Here is a 9,408-nt window from a genome sequence, read left to right on the forward strand (position 1 = left end):
GAGGTTGAACACCTGGAGGCTGAATTTGCACAGCCAGAGAGCAGGGCTATTACAGGGGCCCAGCACGAGGCTGCAAGGATTAGGGATGCCTTGAGGGAGCAATTTGAGGCTGAAAACCAGCAGTGATATCTGGTGCCCTGCACGGGAGTGAAGTGCAGTAATTCCAATAGTTAGGAATCAGTGTTTGCTAAGCAGACTTACAGTGCCTGTTTATTTCCTGGGCTAAGGAGTCTTTTACTTTATGCAATAATAAAGAATGTTTTCAAAGCCAAAAAATCCATTTATTGAAAAGAAAAAAAAATTATTTACTGAAAAGAAACACGGGGGTGGAGTGGGGAACGGTACAATCACAGATTCACGTATGTCCTGTCTGGTGTGCTGTGCAGTGAGTGCTGCACTTCAGGATAGCTATACTGCATGGTGATGGGGGTTGAGTGCAGAGGGTAAGGGTCGCGGTTTTCAGGGCTGGGTGGTGAAGATACTGGTGTTGGAGGCAGCTGGTGGCGTGAAGAACCCGGAAGTTGGGGAAAGTGGGTTGGAGGTGACAGTGGAGCACAAGGGAAAGAGTTTTGGGACAAGGGCTGTAGGGGTGGGTGGCGTTTGCGTTTGAGGTACTGCTCCTTCTGCATGGCTACGAGCTCCTGGATAGCATCTGCTTGGCGCTCCAGGATGCTTATGAGCCGATCCGTGCTTTGCTGCCGGTGCTCCGTGCTTTGCCGCCGGTGCGCTGCGTTTTCCTGGCGGATCCTGCTTTCTCTCTCCCACCAGTTCTGTGCTTTCTCATTCTCTTTAATAGATTGCCGCATCACTTCTTGCAGCATGTCTTCTTTGCTTTTTCGCGGTCTCTTCCTGAGTCTTTGCAGTCTCTGAGCAGGCGATAAGAGGGACGGCTGAGGTCTCAAGGTTGATGCAGCTGTATAGGCAAAATGCAACATTTAACAGAGGCAGCATTGTTTATACCAGACAGCGTAATGATTTCCCCCACACTTAAGGAGTAGAAAACACACAGAGTCTACACAATAGCATAATTTTCCCGTCCAAAACAGAGCGCACACATCCCACGGGAGCCTCAAAATGGTGAGTAAGGGGGACTGATTGTTTCAGGGCTGCACTGTCCTCTGGGTTTCTGTGCCTTGGGGAGAGCTAACAGCTTCAGGGGGAACCTACACTGAACACTGTCCCAACATTTTCCACAGGAGTTTATCCTGGACAATATCTTGCTGCTGAGGGTGACCTGGGAAGCAAGGGAGGGTCTTCTACTGCAATGCGGCTTTTGCCCTGGCCCATATGCAGCTTGCCTGTGTGCAGCAATTGTCCCCCCGCTCCTCACGGCACAGTGGCGCGGACATGTTAGCCTGGCTGGGACAAGGACCACGGTGGCTCTCCCTATAAACCTGCGCAAGCGCATTGCACACATTCTGGATGAGACATTCAAGGAGATTACCGAGTCCGATTACCGCGATGTGATAAACCACATCAATGCACTATTCCGCATCTAGGCATGCATGCCTAACCTTCCTCTCCCAAAGAGCCCGCACTAAAAAAATTCCTTCCCGAAAAAAAACCCGCTTACCGGGAACCTGCTCTTCTGTTTGTCCTCCACCAAGTATTGGCCGCTGCAACTGGCTACCTTCCTCCTGGCTCGAGAAGAGCTCCTGGCTGCATCCCTCCAGGGATTCCGGGGTGTCTCCATCCAGTCCACCACCCTCACTCCCGTTTTCCTCCTCCTCCTCCTCCCCCCCACACTGGCTCTGAAGTGTCCATGGTGGTGCTCGGAGTGGAGGTGGGGTTAACCCCAAGTATCGCATCCAGCTCTTTGTAGAATCGGCAGGTCGCGGGGGGAGCACCTGAGCGGCCGTTTGCGTCGTGGGCTTTGCGGTAGGCACTCCGCAGCTCCTTCACTTTAATCCTGCACTGCAGGGCGTCCCGGTCATGGCCCCTTTCCATCATGTCCTTTGATACCTTCCCGAAGGTATCGTAATTCCTATGGCTGGAGCGCAGCTGGGACTGTACAGCTTCCTCCCCCAAACACTGATGAGATCCAGCAACTCGCCATTGCTTCATGCTGGGGCTCGCTTGGCGCGTGGAGGCATGGTCACCTGGAAAGATTCGCTGATAGCACTCCACGCCACGCCTGGCTGAGCAAACAGGAAGGGGATTTTTAAAATTCCTGGGGAATGTAAAGGGCGGGTCACATGGTTGGTTACCTGAGGCCAGGGCAGTACAGTTTGAACTGATGACCAGAGTGGCTAGAACAGGCATTGTGGGATACTGCCGGATACTTCTGGAGGCCAGTCACAGCGCATTGGGCGGCCACACTGGTGCTGCAGCGGCAGCGCAATACACGCTATTCCTCTTGGGGACGTGGAGTACATGCAGCACTGCAACCACAGAGATACAGCGCTGCAAATGCCTTGCCAGTGTGGACAGGGAGTGAGTTACAGTGCTGGGGGCGGCTTTACAGCACTGTAACTTGCAAGTGTAGCCAAGGCCTTAGAAGGTCACTGGTGACTGTGTTCTTAAAGGGGCCTGGATGAAGGGAAAATAGAGGTGGGAGGGCCACAGAGGCAACCCTAACCACTAGGGGGCACTCAGGAGTCAGTAAGCAGGCACTGTGCTACATAACTCAACACAGCGGTCAGTAGTCCCCTGGCTTGGCTCCGCTCCGCTCGGCTCTGCTCTCTTCAGTCAGATAAGACCACAGGAGGAGAAGCAACCTAATGATGCTGTTCAGAATAGCACTGGCATTTAATCATGTTGATTACAATAGTGCCTCACGGCCACCCAGGAATGGGGCTCCGTTGTGCTAGGCATTCACTAGAGCTGGGTGATGCCTTCTCAGCCAGGCACGGATGTGACACATGTTGCCTCTTTTCCTGTGTGTCTTGTCTGTGAGCCACTTCCGATTGTCTTGGATGTATTTGTTATGTGACATCACTTCCCAGATGATTTCAGACAGTCACCGGTAGGTCTCCCTGTGAGCCAGTCATTGTGCATATGCAATATCTGAGATTTAAGTTATGCCCATTTGATTGGACAAGGGGGGGTCACATGGTATATTTCCATTCCCTGACTGAATCAGTGTGACTGTAAGATTTGCTTTCGTGAGCATTCTCCAGCGTTCAGTTCAAGCTCACTAGGCCCAGGCCTATTCCTGCTGGTGAACTTGATGCTGGAAAAGGCACAGGAAGCAAACACAAAGGCACAAAGATATTTGAAGCAAAGTCATTTAAACATTCAAATATGGCTTTTTTTATGCTATTTACCCAGCTCTAATAGAACTCAGTGACCTGACCAGACATGAACAAGCCTATGCAGCCCCCTAATGGCCAGACATTCACACTGCTCCTCTCTATACCTGTATGTACAGCACACTATGCACTAACAATATGTAAGCAGAGTCAGGATAAGCTCTACCCTGACATCTGGTGGTGAATTATGGTGAGGGTGGAAAAGAACTTCAGAGGCTGATCTTGTTTGCATAGGCACACCCACCCGCCTAGCCTGGGACACCAACAACTGAAAGTGGTTACTTTGGCTGGTGTGGGATCCCCAGTTTCTCTGTTATTGGGGCAGGAAGAATAAAGTGTTGTTACCCTGATTCTATGAATCAAGGCCAGTGGAACTGTTGTATGACAGAGGGAGTCACCAGTAACTAAGTAGCACTTGCTAGACAAGGGGCATGGGTTACAAAATGCAGTGAATTGAGAGAGGTTGGGGATGGGTATGTGTACCTGATGGTATGGGTCCCTTTTGAGGGCCTGGAACACCAATTATACTATCTTCCCCCCTCCTCCCCTATCTCCACTGTTGAATAGCAGAGCTAAGTTTGTTTCCATTAGGAGTCTAGCTAGAAGTTGCTGAACTGAATTCACTTTGGGCCAATGGTGCACCAGCACTGGGGCTCCCCTACTACAAGCTGAAATCACTAAAAGAGCTAAAATTGCTGAGTCGAGATCACTGAGTGCTGTGTTAACCAGTGTGGAAGCCTGAAGATATATTGCTAAGTAGCTGGCAGAGCCAAGCAGTTTGTGGGATGGTTGGAGCGGCCCATGGAACAGCGAACGGAGCGGCGCAGAGCGGAGCAGAGCCATTTGCGGGGGCAGCTGGAGCAGTTCATGGGACGGCTGGTGGAGTGGAGCGGCTGGCAGAGCTGAGCAGTTTGCTGGGACGGCTGGAGGAGCGGCGCGGCTGGTAGAGCGAAGCCATTCGTGGTAAAGGCTGCAGCAGAACTCCACAGAGAGGTGGGGCAGTCGGCCTCGGACCACGTAAGGTGCCCCTTAGCATCCCGTGTGCCCCCCCCATTTCTGCCCAGGCTTGGGGGGGGGTGTAAAACTCTGCAGATAAACTTTTGAACTCTGGGGCGACACTGACCAGGGACAGAGACTTTGGGGTTGTTGGACTTTGGGGTGATTGGACTTAAGACCCTGAGGGGAAAAGGACACTGCCAAACTTACTTGGAGGTGGGTCTTTTGCTCATGGTTTGTGTTATGAATCCTGTTTGTGGTGTTTCCCCAACATAATGCCGCATTGTTTCCCTCCTTTTATTAAAAGGCTTTTGCTACACTCAGACTCCGTGCTTGCGAGAGGGGAAGTATTGCCTCCTAGAGGCGCCCAGGGGGGTGGTATGTAATTGTCCCTGGTCACTGGGTGGGGGCTCGAGCCGGTTTTGCATTGCGTTATTGAAACGGAACCCCTAGATACTGAACTCGGCCCTTGTTGCTGCCAACTCAGAGGAGCAGAAGGGTTACAAATAGACACGAACACACCCACTGAGGTGCTTTTACATAGAAACACAACCACTCCTCCCTCAAACATACAGTCTCACCCCATCATACATGCTCCTACTTGTAGACAGTGCTTTCTCATTCTTGCACATCCACCCATAACTTCATATAGCTACACAGTCACACACACACCCATATAAACTCTAGTATGAATGAATCCCTTCCCCCATCTCTATACAGTACAAAGCCTGTCTGTGTGGGGGTAAATACAGAGGAGAGGTACGAAGCGGATGGGGCCCGGGAAGCATGTGGTTACATGGCTAGTAAGTCTTCCTTGCCCTCACAGTTGGCTTTCTGTGAGATGCCTCTGCCCATTCCCACCCGGAGATGTCTCTCTCCCCACCCACTTTCACATACAACAGCTACCTGCTGCCACTACCATGTCTGGGTTTCATTCCAGCTTTAGGCACATTTTCAGAGTCTGCAGGGAGCCAGCAGGCATAGACCGTGTTTGCTGTGCCCCAGAGAGGGTTCTTCCTGCCAGGGTGGGCATAAGTAACCTTGGAACGTGAATGAACCGTAGTCACCAGTGTAAAGAAACAGGTGCATACGTGCAGAAGAGAAGTAAGCACGGGCCTATCAATTAGTGCACTGGAATGGGCTTGAGACCCCAGTTCTAGTCTTGGCCACTGATCTGCTGTGCGACTTTGGGCTTGTCGCTTCCCCTCTCTGTCCCTCCGTTCCTCTTTGTCTCCTTAGAGTGTATGCTCTTTGGGGCAGGGGCTGTCTCTTATGTGTACGTACAGTGCCTAACACAAAGGGACCCCAGTGTTCGTGTCACAGGGTAGCTGGTCCCTTTGGGGAGATGGGCCCAGTCCCCGGTGACACAGCCTATTTGCCTCCCCAGGTGGAGGGAATGAATTGAGGGATAGCTCAGTGGTTTGAGCATTGGCCTGTTAAACCCAGGGTTGTGAGTTCAATCCTTGAGGGGGCCACTTAGGGATCTGGGGCAAAATCAGTTCTTGGTTCTGCTAGTGAAGGCAGGGGGCTGGACTCGATGATTCCAGTTCTAGGAGATGGGATATCTCTATTAATTTATTTAATTTAATTTATTAGAAAAAGCGAGGCCTGGAGAGAGAGCTGGAGCAGAGAATAGATCCCTTGGGAAGGAGGTGAGGGGCTGGGCCCAGCTGGAAACTAATGTGACGATGCAGTAGAAAGGGGCAGGGACCTGGAGAAGGAGAGGGCGGGGTTTGCCTGCTGGCCTCGGGGGGCTAGAGAGAGTTGGACATGGCAGGCAGAGGCCTGTGGAAGGACTCCGCAAAGGCCTAGGAGTGGCTGCTCTTAGTGCTGCGGAGTGCTGCTATTCTGCTGCTGCTCTGCAGTGTTTGGAACTCCAGTGTATTGCGCATTAGCAAAGAGTCCAAAAACAACAAGGAGTCCGGTGGCACCTTAAAGACTAACAGATTTATCTGGGCATACAGCAGAACTAAAATTCATTAATTCATTTGCAAATTTAATACCATTAATTTGGGCTTGAATAGGGATTGGGAGTGGCTGGCTCACTACAGAAGCAGCTTTGCCTCTCCTGGAATTGACACCTCCTCATCAGGGCCGGCTCCAGCTTTTTTGCCGCCCCAAGCAGCGAAGAAAAAAAAAATAAAAATCAGTCCAGGATGCCAGCCTCCATCGCCCACTTGTTGCATTTTCAAGCAAGCACTTTTGTGCTTCCCCTAATGCTGTCCCTCACGCTTGGGAGACGCTCCCCATCAACATCCACAAAGCTCCCCCATTATCCTCCTTCAAGTCTTCCTTAAAACTCGCCTTTGCTGGGATGCCTACAAAACCTTAACAAGACCTACACTGTTGGTATGCAGAGAGCACTGTCTGTCATGCTGGCCAACATTGTCTCATTGTTCACTTGTACTCCTTCATCTGTCTGTACCCTTCTGTTCGCTCTTGTCTTCACGGCCGGCTCCAGTCACCAGCTTACCAAGTAAGTGTTTGAGGAGGCCACACCGGAGAGGGGCGGCACGTCCGGCTCTTCGGCGGCAATTCGGCAGTGGGTCCCTCACTCCCGCTCGGAGCGAAGGACCTCCCGCCGAAGTGCCGCAGATCGCGATTGCAGCTTTTTTTTTTTTTTTTTTTTTGTGGCGGGGGGTGGTGGTGGGGGCTGCTTGGGGCGGCAAAAACCCTGGAGCCGGCCCTGCTTGTCTTAGTGTGTGTGTGTGAGCTCTTTGGGATGGGGAATGTGTGGTTTTGTTCAGGGTTTGTGCCTAGTGCAGTTGGGTCCTGGTCCATGACTGTGCTCCTATGATAATACACATATAACCTTTCTTCCCTCTCTCAGCATGAGTTAGAGGGGCCCTGTGGGCTGGGTTAGTCTTTAACAGGCCAGATTCATCACTGTTGTAACTCTATTGCTTGCTGTGGAGTTACACCAGGAAAGTATTTGCCTTTTCTTTGTGCCCTTTCCCCACCACTGTCCTTTCCCTCTGCAGTCCAGCAGGTGGCAAGGCAGCCTTTTGCAGCGGAGAGCAACAGTGGGTGAATATACTCATCATTCCTCTGAATTCACCTGGCTTGCACTGCGTCTGCCCCTTTGAAACTCTGGCCACGTTTCGCCAGGCTGAGCACCTGCCCTTTGTGGATAAAAGCTTCCCAGCCGTTTGTCCAAGATAGCTTGTTTGTTTGCATGTTTTGTGATTAAAAAGTCTCTGGAGGGGAGGTGGAGTGGGGGAAGGTGTCCATGTGTACAGTGTTTGGCTGCCTGCTGGTGCAGAAGGGGGAGGGTGTTTGTGTGGGTGTGGGTGCCTAGTTGCATACAGGGATGGATTAAGGCAAGATTCCCAGATGTAGCACAAGACTGGGAGGGGGCATGATCCACAAAACTTGAATCTATGGACACATGCGGCTGAAGGCTGCTACTAGAGAGATTTAGGAACCGCAGTTGGGGCTGGCGAGCAGCAATGAGCCATGGGAATGCAGAAGGTCCCAGTTCAAAGCTGATTCCCATTCCTGCCTCCCTGATTTTATTGCTGGATCTGGCCCCTCTGGCTCTTAGCTAGCCAGTGGCTGCTGCCTGCCCCTGAGTGCTGGCTGCAGATATGCACTTGGAGGATTCCCTAGATGTACACGTGTCTGGATGAATGAGTCCATCATTATGTGTGCAGATGCACATGCACTAAAACATGGCTCCTCCAGTCTGCAGTTTGGCAGGATCTCTCATTACCTCATTCCAACAAATGTCTCTCCTAACTTCTTCTGTAATGACCAGATGCACATGCCTGTGTGCGCATGGGCTTAGCTATGCACAGATACCCATGCACACCGCTTGGAGATGTTACTCAAAGCCTCTCGAGTATGTGCATGTGTATATGGCTCATGGCCATGCCTGTATATGCATATACATCTGGCCAAAGCACCACCATTGTAGAAATTCAGGAGCAGGCTAGGGAAGCCATTTGTAGGAATGAGGGACTGAGAAATCCTGCAGAATTGCACATGAGAGGACACAAGTGGTCTGTTCTTGCCCAACTCCCTATAATTCTGTGGCTTCAAAGGTCGTGACATATCAACTCAAACCAAGTTTCTCGTGTATCTGGCTGTTCTTAGCCCTGCTCTTGTGTATGGTGCCAAAACCTGCATCACGTACAATAGACACCTCAAAGTTCTTGAACGATACCCTCAGTGTTGCCTCCACAAGATCTTCTGAATCAAGTGGGATGACTGACGCACCAACATCAGTGTTCTGTCCCAAGCCAAAACCTCCAGCATTGAAGCTATGATCATCCACCACCAACTCCATTGGGCTGGTCGTGTTCTTTGGATGCCAGAAAATTGACTCCCAAAGTAGGTCATGTTCTCACAACTGAGCCAGGGCCAATGGATACAGGGCAGGTAAAAAAAGCACTTCAAAGACACCCTCAAAGCCAACATGAAGAAGTGCAATATTGAAATAAACTCATGGGGAAACCCAAGCCCTCAACCGACCAAAATGGAAAAGGACCTTGTGGCAAGGATCCCAGTATTTTGAGATCCAGTGGAGACACGGGATAGGAGGAAAGAATGCGCCGCAGCCTGACTCACCAATCCAGATCTGCCCTTTCCATTGGGAAAAGTCTGCCCCACTTGTGACAAGATCTGTGGATCCTGGGTCGGTCTCATTAACCGCCTGCGGAACCACCAGCGATAACTGTCTGGCTAGCATTTTAAGGAAATCTTCCTCAAACTCTAAGGGATTGTCAACAATGATTCTGTGTGCATATTTTTAGGGCATGTTTGTGACCAGGTATGTTGTGGGTGGCTCTGGGCCGTGCGTATTTTCATGTGTGCCTGCTTGCATGTGCGTGAATAATCTGGATTTGTTTACATAAAACTACCTCTCCAGGGCAGCCATTTCTCTCCCAATGCTCCATGGGCTCTCAGAGCCCTGCTGGCTTTATTAAAGTGATTGGGATGAGATCAGTGCCAACTGTGTTCCCTGATGCTTGCAGGGGAAGAAGCAGAGCACACTATTAATTCACCTGAATCCACAGACCATCGGTGATGCCCAATAACCCTAATCCCTCTGGAGAGAGGGGCTGCTGGATCCCAAGCCAGCCTGGGGCACGAGAGAACCATTGGGTCCCCAAAAGGGGTTCCGCCTATGAGAACATCAGACCTCACCTTCAGAAGAGGG

This window comes from Terrapene carolina, unplaced genomic scaffold, assembly GCF_002925995.2.
Source record: "Terrapene carolina triunguis isolate 2854851 unplaced genomic scaffold, T_m_triunguis-2.0 Scaffold90, whole genome shotgun sequence".
Lineage (NCBI taxonomy): Eukaryota > Metazoa > Chordata > Testudines > Emydidae > Terrapene > Terrapene triunguis.